Source organism: Cyanistes caeruleus, chromosome 4, assembly GCF_971803275.1.
Source record: "Cyanistes caeruleus chromosome 4, bCyaCae1.hap1.1, whole genome shotgun sequence".
Classification (NCBI taxonomy): Eukaryota; Metazoa; Chordata; class Aves; order Passeriformes; family Paridae; genus Cyanistes; species Cyanistes caeruleus.
Genome location: NC_141704.1, coordinates 44680654 through 44697104, shown reverse-complemented (window position 1 = coordinate 44697104; position 16451 = coordinate 44680654). Strand labels below are relative to the sequence as shown.

The 16451-nt window shown below is 42.5% G+C and overlaps 1 protein-coding gene across 2 annotated transcripts in view; it reads left to right on the top strand.

Annotated features, from left to right (window-relative positions):
• Window positions 1-3869: 3869 nt before the first annotated feature.
• NAV3 (neuron navigator 3) overlaps window positions 3870-16451 on the top strand; it is a 504955-nt gene continuing 492373 nt past the window's right edge. Inside the window, exon 1 of one of the 2 annotated variants that reach the window (XM_086884225.1) lies at window positions 3870-4109. The gene's annotated coding sequence lies outside the window, so the exon portion shown is untranslated. The remainder of the gene's footprint in view (window positions 4110-16451) is intronic. The other variant, XM_086884227.1, reaches the window with a different exon arrangement.

Below are 16451 nucleotides of genomic sequence, written 5' to 3'. Positions count from 1 at the left end.
CAAACTAAGTTTGGCAGGCAATTTAAATTTTATTATTTCCTAATTCTGGAATTCTTGACTTTGTATTTTTCTTTTCCCATAAATGTGTGTGTACATGTGTTTGAGTACACATAACCAGGAGATCAGCATACACGATTTGCTTTCAGCGATGATTACAGACTTCTGGGGATCGTTCCTTGAACTTTAAGGAAAAAGCTATGACATCTGGAGGAGGAGAAGATGATAAGACATCACAATATAGTCAGGAGTTCTCCAGAATACAGAAGCTGTATCAATATGCTAACAGAAATCCAGAAACTACTACAGCGTTTGTTTTTTTTTTTCCCAAGGCAAAACACAATTTCTCTCCCCTATTTCCCTTCCACAACATACATTCTTGTAAATTTACCCATGCCTGGTGTTACAACAAAAGAAGGGAAGTAATTTCTCAGGTCATCTCAGGTCTCCCATGAGATGTCCCTGCCACTTGAAAGAAGTGCTTTAGTCTCAGGTTCATGTGTGCACTTTCCACAAATGTCAGTCACTTGTCCTGCCCAGTGGCTTTGCAGAAAGAAGCCACAGAGCTCCCCTTATGGTTCACCTGCAAGATGTGAAAGGCCTGAGCTCTACCGGGTTATTCTAGTCTAAAAACTTTTTCAGATATTAAAAGTTCAGTTGTAATTTTGCTTTCGGACATGCCAATCTGTGATGTGTGATTCAAGATTATCATGCTTTCATGCCAGGTTAAAAAGGGTTTGCATTTTATTTTATAGCAGAAAATACTGAGAATATTCAGATTTAATAAGTTAAGATTTTGACACAAACTTTAGTATTTGGTGTTTTCAAAATTTTTAATATTGCTGTAGCAAGAAACTTTTGCTTTAATAATAGCATCCTTTGGGGATGAAGAAGCACACTCTTCTGCTGTCACTTGACACCAGCCATATAAACAGGTTTTTGTCTGAGATAGGGATTTAGCAGACAAAAAAGTGCTAAAGTATTTGACTAGCGACATTTAAATCTTTATGGTTGATAGGAGACTCCTTTAGTCTTTGTAATGAGGTCACATGTCATATGGTGATGTAATTCTAAAAGGACTGAAAGTCCACAGAGATAATACATCAGTTTGCCTTTGTAAGTTTGTCATTGTTTGGTCATTCACTGACATAAACATATGTTAGCTAAGATAATTAATTGTATTTAAATGCAAAAGCCAAGACACTGCAATTTCAAATTACTGTATATCCTGAAATAAATTTAATCATGTCAATGATAGCAATATACTTGTTTGTAGCTCATGTAGAAGAACACTACAATGTAACTTTAATGTGTTGAAGTTTCACACATTAAAGATACAACTACACAGTTTGTTCTGAAGACATCTGAGAATCACCTTTTTATTCTACACCATGCTTTGTTTTGCAACAAAGGGAAAAACAGACAATTATTATTTTCTCTGCAAAACTAAAAAAGCCATTGCAGAAAATTCTTGCTAATAAGTGAACTTTCTAGCTATTTCTCTTCTCTGGAATATCACATCCTACAGGACTAGAGGACTGGTTACTGTTTCACTGTCAGATACAGGCTCCTGTGTCAGACACAAGCTCACTGCTTGAGGCATAAGATTAAATGGTTGAGCCTAAGGAACAGAAAAATATTCTATCCATTTGCAAAACCTTTTAGGAAAAAGATGAGCAGCCACAGAGTAGTTATTGGCAAAAGGGAGGTGGGAGCCTTGTGCTGTTGTCTGTTTTGGTACTGGGCTCTGCACCTTGCACTGACAGAGCGGCTGAACAGAGGTGGCTGGACCACCAGATCTGATCTCCGTGCTGGTGAAATGAAATTATTCCACACTAGGGTGAAAAACGTTATGCTAACAAAACCATAGTTCTGTCAATATGAACTGCATCTACATTAGAGGCCTCTGCTGGCACATCTCTGCTGGGTAAAAATTACACCTCTAACCCAATTAACCTTTCAGGGAGAAGTCTTGCAGCACAGAGACTGCTGAGATAACTCGCTGCTCTGTGCCTTTCATGGACTGAAAGAAATAACCTCCAGGTTATCCACTCCAGGGATTGTCATTTCTGAAAGATGTCGGTCACCTGGGATCTTCACTCATGTATTTGTAATTCTAATTTTAAGATACTCAGCCACTCTCTTGTCTCACAGCTTTAAGAAAAGGCAGCCTCACATGTCCCATTAGGTTTTATTATGTAAACTATAGTCAAAATCTATCCTTATTTATTTTCAGGAATACTTCAAGTGATGGTGGTATTTTGGCAGGAATATTTCAAGTTATGATGATATTTGGAAAACTGGATTGGATTCCTGGACAATGTGGCTGTCAATCCCTGCCTTTTGGTCAGCCCTTTTAAATAATCTTTCATAATACTAAGCTCTCACTAGGATGCAAGCTGCTGTATATTCTATGCCTCTTGCTTTCTTAAATAGAAATAGCTAGCTGAAATGTCAGGCATTATTCAGAATGGAGAAATACCACACTGCTCAGTAGGAGAGGTTTTTTGTTTCTTTTGTTTATTTTTTACTCCTGCATCCAAACATGCCTCCAGTAGCTGATTTCCTCACCTCATGAGGTAGTTTCAGCTGCAGCTGTGCTGACCAGCACTGATGAATATTTGTGCAAAAGAAAGAGCTGCATGGCCTGACTGGTTGATAGACTGGAAGAGGAAGGTTTTTTGGAGACCCACAGGTATCCTGGGAACCACTAACTGCAAACCATCTTTGCTAAAACTATGACTTGCAAAGTGTTCTTCTTCTGGAAAGAATATATTCACATTTCCAGAAGGGGCTCCTTTTCTTTGTAGGTGTTTAAGGCAATCACCTGAAAACTTTTTTCCCCCCACTGTTCCCCTTTCTTAGGATCTGAAGACTGCAACAACAGAGCAAGGGTGGGGCTTCCATGTGCTCTGCAGGCAGACATTTTTCAGAGCTGGAATAACTTAGAAGACTCATTCCCCATCAACAGAAACTTGTGGAATATATTCTGTAAGAGGGAAAACCCATCCTTTGGGTGGTAGATCCTGAATCAGCTGCAGAAGCTGATGCTGCTGGAGCAGAGAGAGGGCTTGTGGTGGGGCTCACACGGGAGTGGAACAGAGCTGAGCAGCAAGTGAGGGGTGAAGGTGGGGACAGATAGGGCAGAATGAAGCGGTGGCAAGGGCTGCTAAGCCCTGTCCACCCAACCAAGCCAAAGTCTGCATGCACTTGTGAGTGGCAGCTGCTGGCACAGCTCTCTCCACAGTTGGGCTTCAAATGGATCCAGCTTCCAGGCTTGCCAGGGTGTCCTGCAGGCCAAGATCACTTCTCAGAACAGGCAGGATTGACAAGCGCTTCTGTCTATGAATAAGGGACACGGGCAGGATGATCTGTGTCAGAACTGTTTCTTGTATTTTTTTGTCTTTCAGTTGCAATTTAAAAATTATGATTTCCAGGCTGGGGTGGGTAGGAAGTTTTCAACCCTTCCTCATGCATTTTATACACTTTTTTTCCCTTCTGTCTGCTCCCACTGCTCACATTACAAGCTCTCAGAGGCCGGGGCCGCCTGTTATCTGTGTCTGTGTACAGCGCTCGTTGCCACTGAGCTCTGTTGAGGCCTTTGGATCCTGCTGTTACGCCTGTAACAATTCCTAACGCCCAGGGCTGCGCACAGCCAGCGCGCCGCTGCCTCACCCCCGTGTCCCTGCGGATGCCCGCATCTCAGCGCACCCGCGGGAAACTTTTGGTGACAAAGGCACACCCAGCCGGCCCTGGGCGGCGGGGGCAGCGGCGCCCGGAGAGCACGGCCCCTTTAAATTCCAGCTGTGCGGCGGGGGGCAGCACCGCTGGCGGCGCGGGCTGGGGCCGGGGCCGCTGCCGGTGCGGGCGGCGGAGAGCGCGCAGCCCTGCGCCCGGGGAGGCAGCGGCTCCGGAGCCGCGGTCCCTCGCCGAGGCGGAGAGGATGAGGATGGCTTCTGGCTTTTTTTTTTGCCTCCTCGCGACGATTTCCATAGTAACCTGATCGAGCGGTGCAATTTCGGAAACTGGGGTGGCTTTATTATTATTTTTTTCCTCCCCATTTTTTTTCCCCGGCTTCATCCCACCTCTCCCCGAGGAGCGCCAGCCGACAGGTAAGGTGCCCCGACCCCGCGGGGGTGTTTCCGCGCCGCCGAACTTCCCGGGGCGACAGCGGCCGGGCGCGGGGTCCTGCCCGCGGGGCTCCGCCGTGCGCGGCCGTGGGCAGCAGCCCGGGCCCGGGGCCGCAGCCCGGCCGGCTGCCGGGGGGGCCGCACGTCGGGGCGGGGTGCCGGGGAGCCCGGCGGGGGTCACCCCCCGAGGAGACCGCCGAGCTCTTTTTACCCTCTTTGTTTGCTTGTTCCCGGGGAGGGTTTTATTCTTCCCTTTGTTTCTCCCTCCTTTTCTTCTCCCCCCGCTCCCCTTCGTCGCTCCCCTGCCTGGTTTGTTTCCTCGATCGTCTTTCCTTCCCCCTCCCTTTTGTGAGGGTGAGAAATGGCACGCGCTTAACCTTAAAATCTGCGGCGAGCGAGGGCAGAGGCAGCCCGGCTGGCCGCTCCCGGTACCTGCCGCACCTCCGCTGCTCCCCAGCCCCGGCCGTGCCCCCGCCCGCAGCCCCTGCAGCCCCCGGCTGGGCCGGGCTGGGGACCGCCCTCGCCGTCGCGTCGGAGAGGAGAGGGGCAGAGCAGCCCAAAGCATCCCCCGAGCCGGGTGTCACGGACCGGGTCCCCCGAGGGGGGAGAAGGCACATCGTGGAAACCTGTGAGCAGGTTAGTCTAGAAGCTTCTCCCTCCATGACCTGCTCCTTGCCCGCCTGCCTGGGCCCGTCCGGAGAACTTGGGGATGGGAGACGCATCTTGCCAGCGCCTCGGCGTTGGGTTGGCAAGGGTGCAGATGGCCCCGTGGGTCCTGAGGCACCCAGCCCTGCTCCACAGCCTTCTCCCGCGGCCGTGCATTGCCTCCCCTTCCTGGGTGGGCAGCACGGGGAAGGCCCCGGCAGGTTTGGGTTAGATGCTGAGGACTGCGATCGTACTTGATTGGTGCTGCCATTGCTCTTGCCAGGTGGCACTTGTTCACCAAGCAGGTCTCCGGTAAAACTTGCTGTTGCTTGCCATCTTCTCTAGCTCTCTGGGTTTCATCCTGATACGGTGTTTTTGACTGTGACTATATTTTTTTTTTTTGGGGGGGGGAGTGGTTGGGGTGGGCAGGAGGAGGGGAGTGTTTGTCATTTTTTACATCACTTTGCACTGAGCACAATGAATAGATTAGTCTGCTCAAGGCTTTTTGTTTCTGTCATAAGTGATCAATAATCATCTGGTGGTAAGATGATCTTATTACAGAAAAAGCCAAAGTGCACGCTGAGAACAGCTGAAATACAAGGTCAATAACTCTTGGGTTATCAACAGTAGCCCTCTTTGCATATTTGAAGATGACGTATTTCTTTCAAAGTAAAGGCAACTTCAGGCTTTTGATGAGCTTTATTTTCAGAGCAAAACAGTCAACGTAGAAAACAAGCCTTGCTTCGGAGTAGTCTGCTCATCCTTAAGCATCCCCGGACCTCATTTAATCTTTCTCTTTAGGGAAGGTGAATGGCAATTGCAGTCCTCTTAGGTAAGACGAGTTTTGTAGCCCCCAATACAAAGGTTGGTTTGTTCCTAGAGCCCAGCAACTGCCACAGGCTTTCCAGACACAAAAGAAAGGCGTAGTCTGTGGCCTGAAGATCGTGCATGCTAAAAAGGCAGTCAGCTGGAGGGTACCACAGATCAACAAGCAGCTCCGCCGCCTGGGAAGCGGCTTCATTCCGGGAAATGTAGCAGCTCAGTGAGACGAGCCATTTGTGCCGAGGTGGCTCCGAGAGCACCGCCCGAAGCTGCGGGTCAAGCCTGGGCTATGAGGAGCCGGGGCTGCGAGAGAGGGAGCCCGGACAGGAGGAAGCGCTGGGGGCAGGTGAGGCAGCCTTTCCAGAGAAGGCATTGGATTACAGCCCCGAAGCAGGGCAATGAAATATGGAAAGGGAGCAGGGCAGATAATCGGCAGGGGAAGAGGTTATGCGGGGACTCGGAGCCTAACGCAAAAAGCTCGAAGTAATGAGTTTAATCTAGGAAATCTAGTTCTTAAATTGTATGTGCTTGCCAATTAGCTAACCATTCTGCAAATCAGAATGGAATTCAGATTGTATCTTGGTGAATGTATTGACTCTGAAGTGCTGCAAGGAGAAAAAAAAAAAAATCTCTCCTCTTTCCCTACTGTGGGCTTTAAATATGAACAAAAATCAGATCTGAGAACTGAGGAACCTTCTAATATACTCACTTTCCTGAGTTCACATTCTATCTAGCCTAGACTACCACAGTTAAAATCAAAAACTCCTATGGTAATATGACTTCAGGGGGCCAAATTCAGAGCAGTTGCAGGGCTTTTTAGCAGTGAATATTGCCGTGCATTGTGAGGAGGGGTCACCATCAGTCACAGAATGGATTAAAGTGCAGGAGATGTGAGGCTGTTACCTTGCAGGGAGAAAAGCACTTACAGTGTATTGAGGGAACCCAAGGCCCTCTTGGGCTTCTCTAATAAACACTTAAACATTGCATGTATATAAAAAAGAGTTGCAGCATAACCTTTATTCTCCTGTATTAAAGAATTTTTTTCATCTATGTATTACTTTATGTGTGTCATAATAGCTTTCAAAATGGCTGAATGGTATTGATACAACTAAAATACTTAGAGAGAAAGCTGAAATTAGTTTGAATTTCAGTTTAAGAAAATTGTAAAAAATAATGTTAGTTTTACATCACTGGATAGCTAGCTGCAGTAATTCATAGGAACTAACAGAAGCCTTTATAAAGCTATTGTTTTACTCAGATTTTACTGGTATGGACTTAAGAAAAGTAGGCATGAGTCAATGCCAGAAATTGCCACCAAGATCAGCACCCTGGGCAAGAATATTTACAGCTGTGTTTCAGAGTCTGGGAATGTTTGCTTTAGATGGCTGGCAGTACTGTGCTTTACACTGCAGAGGATCAAAAATTCATTATGTTTGATTGGTAACACAGGGATGTAATAGTACAGAGTTTCTCATTTTCTTGGAGAAGTATTATCTCATTTGCGCTAAATTTTGCAGTTATGAGATGGATCAGAGGTGTATGGCTGGGAGATGCGTAGCTGGATTTTTTAGCAGGGAATCTGACTTGCACTGATGCATATGCAATTTTTTTGTACCAGCCTCCTGTGGTACTGCCTGCACGTGCTGATGAAATAATCTGCCTGAGAGCTGTTAGAATTTGTATGTAAGGAACTGGTTTGTTTATATGTAGATCAGTTATTACTGCAAAGATAAATGCGTGCATGGAAAATTGTTACCACAGATGGATGCTGGCTTCTGAAAACTGGGCCTCTTTAAGATAAACTTCATGTATCATGTCAGAGAAATAAGCAAGATGGGGGCAAAACCACTACTGTGTTTTTTATTACATCTGCTTATGCTAATAATATATATATATCACAAGGAATTTTTTTGTATAATATACATTGCAAGAAGCTGATACTATGCTTGCCATTAAAATACTTGGGATTTTGTTAGTGTCAAATCAGACCCTTACCCACATTCCCATTGTTTGCCTGACAATCATTGTAAGAAATACCGTGGTAAAATTTCCTTGCAGAAACATTTTGTAAAATATGTAATGTCTAATGGTAATTGCTCTATGTTTTGCTTGTACTCTAATGTTTCTATACTCCTCTTGAAAATGGCTACATACAAATAGCACCTCTTGTTTTTTTACCACTTCCCCATCTATATTTAGAATTGTATCTATTTAATTGAGTGACAAATGTTCTTCTGTTAACTCAAAAAAGACAGATAGGATAATGGGAGCGTGAGCTGTCCTCACTTCTCAACTGGACGTTAGCAGACCAGGATTCGGTTTTGGGTCCCATCTCTCAGCCTTCCCAAGGCTCACCAGTTCTTGTTCCTGCTTTCAGTTCTCTGGATTTGGGCTACCTTGAGACATCACATAAACCTTGTGCAGGATAGAAGCATTTAAAAAGTCGGTGCTTATTCTGGCAGAGCTTCTTGGTCCTCTCTAGCTTCTTGGAGCACTGGTTCACATGGCTGCATGCAAATCAGGCGTCCTCTGGGGACGGTGCTGGATGGTGCAAGCACTAATGCTCCCTTCTGTGTACATGTATCAGGAAAGTGTATGCAAAAAAGGCTTTTTCCAGGGATTTGTCTGAAACTGAGCCAGTGGTTCTTGAGATCCACTGAGGTTTGGCTGTTAATTTTTGTGGCTGGAGATGGTCAGGCCTCTCAGGAGCGGGCTGGGAAATGTCACTAAGTGACAATGACTGGCTCACAGTGCTTAAGTGGAGTCTACAGAACTCAAGTCAGGCTCATGGCTCCATAGAGCAGTTGTGTTCCACATCCAGACACGAATGTCAGGAAACGTATTTCAAAAGAGGCAGCAATGTCCTTCTAGACTAATTCCAAGAGACAGAAAGGGAAAGTGAGCAAGAAAAATAAGGTCACGCCATTATGTCTACTGATGACTTTTGATCTCTGGTGACTTTCCAACTCCAAACTTAATTTAAACAATAATAATTGTATTCTGTTTCACCACAATGCAGTCATGACTATTTGGTTTACTTGTACTGCAGCAATGGGTGCTAAGCTCTAATTTGAAACAGAGGTGACCCCAGTTGGTGCTTGGTGTGTAGCTCACTGATGATACCTTTTAGATGGAAACACTGCAAATAATTGAGAAGTAACCGAAAGTTGGTGAAATAATAGTGTTAATAAAGATAGTTATTATTTATAGTGAACCAGAAAAACATTTGCATAAAGTTAAAAAAAGCCTAAGCACTATTAAAAATTGTAAGAGAGAATGCTTGACTGGGAGCTGACAGAAATAGTAGCAGTTGTTTTTTCCCCAGATTTTAATCAATCTTCTGTCAGTGTCAAATAGAAAACATGAAATTTTTTTGTTATTTGGAACCATGCTCATAGAGAAATAAAATGCAATCCTGGAGTCCTTTTAAGTGGGATGTCCTGCAGTGTACTAAATAATTTGATTTGGAGGGAAAATATATCAAATATGTTTACATGTCATAAAAACAACATGAGATATTTTTCATATTAGATTTATTACGTATGTACCTTCTTTGTGGAAAATGCGCTGCTTCTGTCTGTGTTATTGACATTTTCATTAACAAGATGATAGATGCTGCTTGAAACAAAATGTTTTGCTGAAAACTGGCAGAATCACTGTTTTAGGTTTGGGAAGAAATATCATCCATAAGGAAGATGCTACAATCTGTTAATGAAGTATTAATTAAGTTTGCAGTTACAAATGAAATTATGGTGCAATTACCTTTTTCAGGAGTCATTATTGTATTAAGGGTTCTGTTTTGTTTATATTTTTCACTATGTCAACTATCTCTTGCAGTGAAATGTTACTTTTTCTCAAATGTGTGTAACATCTAACTTTTTCTGGGCAATTTGTTCACTTCCACCTTGTTTTTAAATAGATATCCATGTCTTTCTTTGTTTTGTAAAATATCCGATTAATTGGAAAACCGATCCCAGGTAACATGGCAACTTGGAAGAGCATGTCAAAACCAAAATTGTTTAATTGTTCATTATGAACAATTCTGTTTACTGCAGATGAATGGGTTTTATGGTAAAACTCCAGCTGGACTATAAAACTTTCATCTTTGGACTATGTCCTAATGTGTCGTTATTAAGCTTTAAAAATCAATAAAGCAGGGGGAAGTACATTAAACTGGCAAAAGTTAAAATAACGTTGACAAACCGGCAGTTAAAAATTGTTGATGGAACAGCTGATGAATTTGCAGAAGAGCCTAAGATGATAAGGGTTGTTATGATCTATTTAAAACCATTGCAAATTCATGCAGTATTGCTCTTCTGGAAGTAGCAAATCCAAATATCCTTACAGAAAGTCTTGACTCACAACAAAGCTGATTAGTCATCCACACCACCAAAATATTTAAAGCAAGAGTCAATATATCTTGGAATATACACTGGAGAATTGATGCAGTTATTTGAAGGCATTTCAGCATGCATAAGACACTGAATTACACCATAAACTATTAGGGAGTACAAGACTCCAGTAAAATAGCTATTATTTAATTGTGAAGCTTTAGCTGCATGTTACAGACACAAACTCCTGTAGAGCTCATATATTTTGGGGCAGATATTTGACTCATATTTGATTTGAGATATATCTGAGGAAACTGAAAAATATCATTCTGAAGAATATAGGAAGAGAATAACTGCATGTAGGAATCAACTTAGTAAAAGAAAGTGAAGTATGTCACGTCTGCACTGATGCACAGGGCATTTTTGAAGGGTTTGTTTTGGGATGCAGGCTGGTTATTAAGAGAGAGGCAAACACACCAGTTTTAGGGAAAAATCCTGGCAATGATTTAGTCTGGAGAAGTAATAAATGAGTTAGGCTGTTACTTCAGAGGGTCTGGGAGGAACTTGTTTATCTTCTGTGGCTAGAAAACACTGTTTATGTAACCTGTTGTCCTTTCTCTTGAGTATCAAAGGAGTCCAGTGGTTCTGTGTCACCATGATGCAGAGGTAATCAAAGCAAACCTTCAGAGACTGTCACAACATTGTCATTGGAGATAATTTCAGCAAAGAGGCAACGCTCTGCATCGATAAGTAGGTTTCAGTCTGGACAGCTGGGTAGAAACAAACAGTCCCAAGCAGTCCAGTACCATTTTAAAACCACCCTGCTGAGATTTTTATTGTTAGCAGAATACAGTGCCTGGATCATGAGTTACTTCTAAATAAAAGCAATGCCTGTTTAGCTTTTTTTCTCCCTCTCCCCATCCAACACTAACACTCCTAGAATCTGTGCTAAGGCACATGGAGGAGCAGGCAGTGGTTCAAGAGAGCCAGTACAGCTTCACCAAGGGCAAGTCCTGCCTGACCAGCTGAAGGGCCTTCTGTGGTGGAGTGACTGCATCTGTGCACAGGAGGAAGGCTATGGATGGCATTTACATGGACTTTTGTAAAGACCTCGATAGAGTTGCCCAAGACATCCTACTGCCTAAGCTGGAGAGAGAGATTTGGTGGATGGACTGTTAGGTGATGAGGAATTGGTTGGATGGTCACAGCCAGAGGGAAGTGGCCAGCAGCTCAATATCCAAATGGAGGTCAGTGACAAGGGGTGTCCCTCAGGGCTCTGCACTGGGACCAGCACAGGTCAGTGTCTCCACTGCTGACAGACAGAGGGATCGAGTGCACCCTCAGCAGGTTTGCAGAGAGCACCAAGCTGAGTGGTGCAGCTGGCACCCCTGAGGGATGGGATGCTGCCCAGAGGGACTGGACAAGCTGGAGAAATGAGCCCATGGGCACCTCATGAGGTTCAACAAGGCCAAGTGCAAGGTGCTGCACCTGCATTGGGCAACCCCCAGTAACAGCACAAGCTGAGGGATGGAGGAATTCAGAGCAGCCTCTGCTGAGAAGGAATCAGGGATACCGGTAGATGAAAAGCAGGATGTAACTAGAAAGTCAGTTGTATCCTGGGCTGCAACAAAAGCAGCATGGCCAGCAGGTTAAGGGAGGGGATTCTGAGCCTCTACTCTGCCTCCCCATGGATCACTGCATCCACCTCTGGAGTCCCCAACACAAGGAGGACATAGAGGGGGTCTACAGGAAGGCTATGAGGTGATCAGAGGGATGGAGAACCTCGTGTATGAAAACAGACTGAGAGAGCTGGGGCTGTCAGCCTGGGGAAGTGAAGGCTCCACAAACTCCTTGTTGCAGCTTTTCAGTACATTAAGTGGCCTACAAGAAAGATGGAAACAGATTGTTTAGCAGGGCTTGTGTGATAGGACAAAGGGTAATGGCTTTAAACTAAAGGAGAGTAGATTTAGATTGGACATAAGGAAGACATTTTTTACAATTAAGGTGGTAAAGGCTGGAACAGGTTGCTCACAAGGGTGGCAGATGTCCTGTTCCTGGAAAGTGCTCAGTGCATTCTGAACTGAAAAGACATTTCAGTTAGTTTTTAGTAACTAGCTAAAAGGAGCTAGAAAGAAAGGACTTCTATAACAAGTTACTGTAAGTGTAGTACGAGAAGTATCCATGCTCATACATGTAAGTAATTTCTCACCCCATGTTGTTAATAAACATAAAGACAAAATCTGCAGTCTGCATCACTCAGGTAGGTTTGGCTGGTAAATGGAAAAGTGTTGTGGGAGTCTTGCACGCGATAGTGGCACTAAAAAAGATACGAGTGGCCTAACGCAAACACTCTATTACTTTGGATAACAGTGTACTAATAACATTTAAATCCACATTTTCTGTAGTGCTTTTTAAATGATGCTTGTGCCCTTGTGATTATTTTGTTATCTGTAGCTGCTCATTTTCATGGAGTCAGTTTTTAACTTTCACACTGAGTCATTATGGACTAAAGCTCTGTAATTTGTTTTTTGAAGGTCTGCTACATTAGAAACAAAACATAAATTTCTCTTCTTTACAATAGGTTGGCTGTAAGATAATTTTCTGTGATGTTTTCCATAGAGGAATCAATTAAGAATTCTTGCTACATCCTAGCCCATTCCCTTCTATTAATTTTGTATACCTTGATAGAAAATTAAGCTCAAATACCTTTGATTTATATTTTCATTTGGGGGGAATCAACAAATACCTCTGTTGTAAGAGAACTTCATGGATCTACACCAAACACTCTATCTTTTTCTTTCATGGCATGTTGCAAATAGCTATGGGAAAAACCAGAAGCTCCCTAAGTTATCTTGTGAATATAAAGTAACCAATTTTGGGACAACTGGCTAACTACCTGGAAAGCACTATCTCATCCTGTGGTCCATTGGGACATTTCCTTGGGTTTATGTCTTCATTTTTTATTTATTGTTTGTAATCTGCCTTAGAAAGGTAGGCAACCATACTGGTTACAACACTGAATAACTGATGGCTTACATGTTGAAGAGCAAAGTAAACAGCTTTCAATCTGTGTAAAGTAAAATCAGTTTCCCTAGTTATTAAGGTTCATTGCAAGAATTTGCTATCATCAATGATGTGATTAAAGACCAGATTAACACCAGGTGTGGGTCCATGAAATTCCCAAGAGTACAAATTTACAAGCACTTTTTAAAGCATATATAATGGTATAGCTGAAGGCTGCTGTTGGCAATCTGCTCCGCCCTAGCTTACTCATCCTCTGCTCATGCTGATGAAAACTTCAGTGCAGTAACTTCATGGCACATAATTCAATGATGTTAAAATAGGATAATTTATTCCCTTCTCTCTCACATTTTATTTCTTTCTATTAAATAAATTTCAGGCTTGGATGTAACAAGGGAGTTGAGTTCGTGACCTGAATATAGCTGAGATTTACCTTCAGATTGTTTCCAGTCCCATCACATGTTCCTTCCATTTTCAAACTGCTGTTCTCTCTACTAATATCACATTAGTTTTTTTGCGCAAAGATTTTTAGGCTCTGAGTTCCAATAATTTTCACTTTACGATGATCAGTCAACGCATGCAAGTCAAATCCTGATTTATTCCAGCTATTAGGTGGCAGAGATTCTTGGGTATTTGGACTGCAAGCAGTACATTTTCTAGAAGCAGATGCCTCTGATGTTCCAACACACATACTTTGTGATCTTCACACAGTCAGAGGCACAGAACTAGTATGTCCTTCCTTGAGGATCGAGATGGGTAAGTAAGGTTTCTCTCAGGAGGGAGTAGGAGATGGCCTCAAGAGGTCCAGCACACTGTCTCTTACAGATAAAATGGTCCTAGACTGACATAACAATGGCCCCAGCGTCATCTCTTAGCTCAGTTTCTTTCCCCTGTAGGACCCAGACTACCTGGCAGTTTCTCTGTAGCCCCAGTAGGAGAGTTACACATGAAGGAATACTAAATGAAGCTTGGTGCTAGATTTCTTCCTGCTGCTTCATTGTTGCACGGGCACACAGGATTTCCAGTGTGTGCCACCAAATACTGCATAGGCTAATGTTGGCCTAAGGTTAACTCAGTTATTTAAAATGCATATGCACTGCTGATAAAGTTAGCACTGAAGAACCTCACATTAGTTTTCTGAAAATGTGTGGCACATTTTGAGAAGAAAAGGGGAAAAAACTAAAAAGTGCATTTTCAGAAGCAGTGAATTATGGAGGAACGGAAAGTTAAAAAGGGCCCAAGACATTTGTTTCTGTTTCTCTTTTAAGCCCACTTCCCCAAATTGCTGAATAACGTGTGTGTTTGCAAAAATACGAATGCCCATTCCTAGCTGCACATGTGTGTAGTAGCACCTAAGTGTACCCAAGCTGCTTCAGGGAGCAGACAGGACAGAGCCAGTCTTGAGCTGCTTGAGGCATAAATCTCCTTCTACCCAACCCTCTCATCCATGTCTCCCGTGAGATAAAATGACCGATAGTGGTAAGTGACCTATACTACCACTTTCCACTTTGAGATACTGAAATAGATTTTCTGTGTGTTTTATGTGAAAATCCTGACAATGCCCTACAACCTTTTGCCTGAAGCATGCAGGAGAGCAAACAGCAGATATGGAGGGACTGGAGTTTAAGGCAGACGAAATCTGTCTGCAAAGCACCAAAAAACTTTCCACATGGCATAAAAATATCCTCCCCTGACAGATTCCTGGAATTGGCCAAAATAATCATAAAATGTCCATCCTGCTGCACATGTGAAGTGCCTTCCCACCCAGGGCAACACAGAGTAACTCCACAACAGAAGGCTATTTAGCAGTAAGTTTAACAGACTCAATACAATAAGGCCAGAAGTTACAAGGAGACAAGTTATTTTGGACTTACATATTGAAGGCTTATCTGTGGTTTAGAATATGAGTTGTCACCTGAGAGTATTCACCAGGAAGCTTGTCTGGATATAATCAGAGGTTAGATGTTTTTTTATCTACCTGCTAAAATCAAAGATGTTTAGCATAAGTTGCTGCTCTTGAGGAACAGTTATATATTCACCTGTTTTTTTTTTTTTTTTAATTCAACAAAGCATGTGCTCAGTAGAGTGGAATTAAACCTAATGATGAGCTTGCAAGCTCGGTCTGTCCAACCATGATGTGACAGGGATCAGAGATTCTCCTGACTGAGATATACAGGTGTTTAAATTTCACTGGTGGGTTTTTTTCCCCTCTTTTCTAACATAATCACTTAATGAAGTTTGAGAAATATTTTCTGAGTAAATACAGTAGCCTTTATTTTCACTGTTGAAAGAACCTTCTGTAAATACAAGTAATGATGTTAGAGATTTGCTTAGAATCATGAAGACAGTTTAGGGAGAATTAAAAAAACATATCAGTGTGAGAAATGAAAGAGATGTATTATATCAATAGGTTCATTCTACCTTTGAGAATGAACAGAGGAGAAAAAAAAAATCTAAGTTATCTGGTTACCCTTTTGGTACCTTTCCTTATTGATATGGAAATGTTTTTTGAAATTTTTTCAAATACTGGTCTATGTTTCTAGATAAGTAGAGAATATGCAGGAACAATATCTGTTTTCCTCTCTTTGCTTTTCTTTGTTTTTTTTTCCAGTGAATATGATAGGACACACATTCAGAGAGGGATTATTTTATCCTGGTTCCATCCCAGCCCAATATACTTTTTTTTAAGCTGAAGATTTCTGACAACCCTTGAGATAGCAATTTTAATTAATGGCCCAATTATTAAGAATATACCCACTCAGAGAAGGATTCTAAACAGCACAATTGTAAAGGTTAATTGTTCAGATATAATTAGAGCCATACTCTATCTTTAAAAGTGCTTGTGAATTTCTACAGTCACATTATTTAGTTTAAATCTATCTTGGACTAATGCCATTATCTCTAACATCAAAATCTCCTCCATAGACCTTGGTTATCCTCTTGCTTATGATATTTTTCTTATGTTATGATGTTAGTGTCTTCAAGGTAATGGTGAAACTGGTCTCATCTTTAAACAAACGAACAAACAAAACCCAGGCAAACTCTTTAGAGGAGAAATGAAACAATTGCTTCTCTCTAGTGGTTGTTCCCTTCAGACTTTGGAACAGAAGGCAAAGCCTGTTTTCTATGCAGCAGTTTCCTGAAGATTAACTGCAAAATAATTACTACTTTTCAGTTGTGTGAATAAGTGAGACACAAGGCAAGAATAGTTGGAGGGGTGTTGAAAGACAGGGAGGAGGTGATGGTGTTAATGGAAAAGAAGTGGGTGGTAAATGCACATTAAAGACCCTGGGATATTAACCTTTGACTTGCACATGTTGTTTATTTCGTTCTTGATTAATGTTTTTAAGATTTAGAAGGAAAGGCACCTTTTGGCCTTTTAAACAACGCACACCTTCAGTAAAACATTCTCCTTGTTTTGTTTATTTGTTTGTTTGTTTGTTTGTTTTGGAGAGGGAAAAATCAGATTATTCTATTCAGGCTCCCAGCCATTTGACTGCATTTA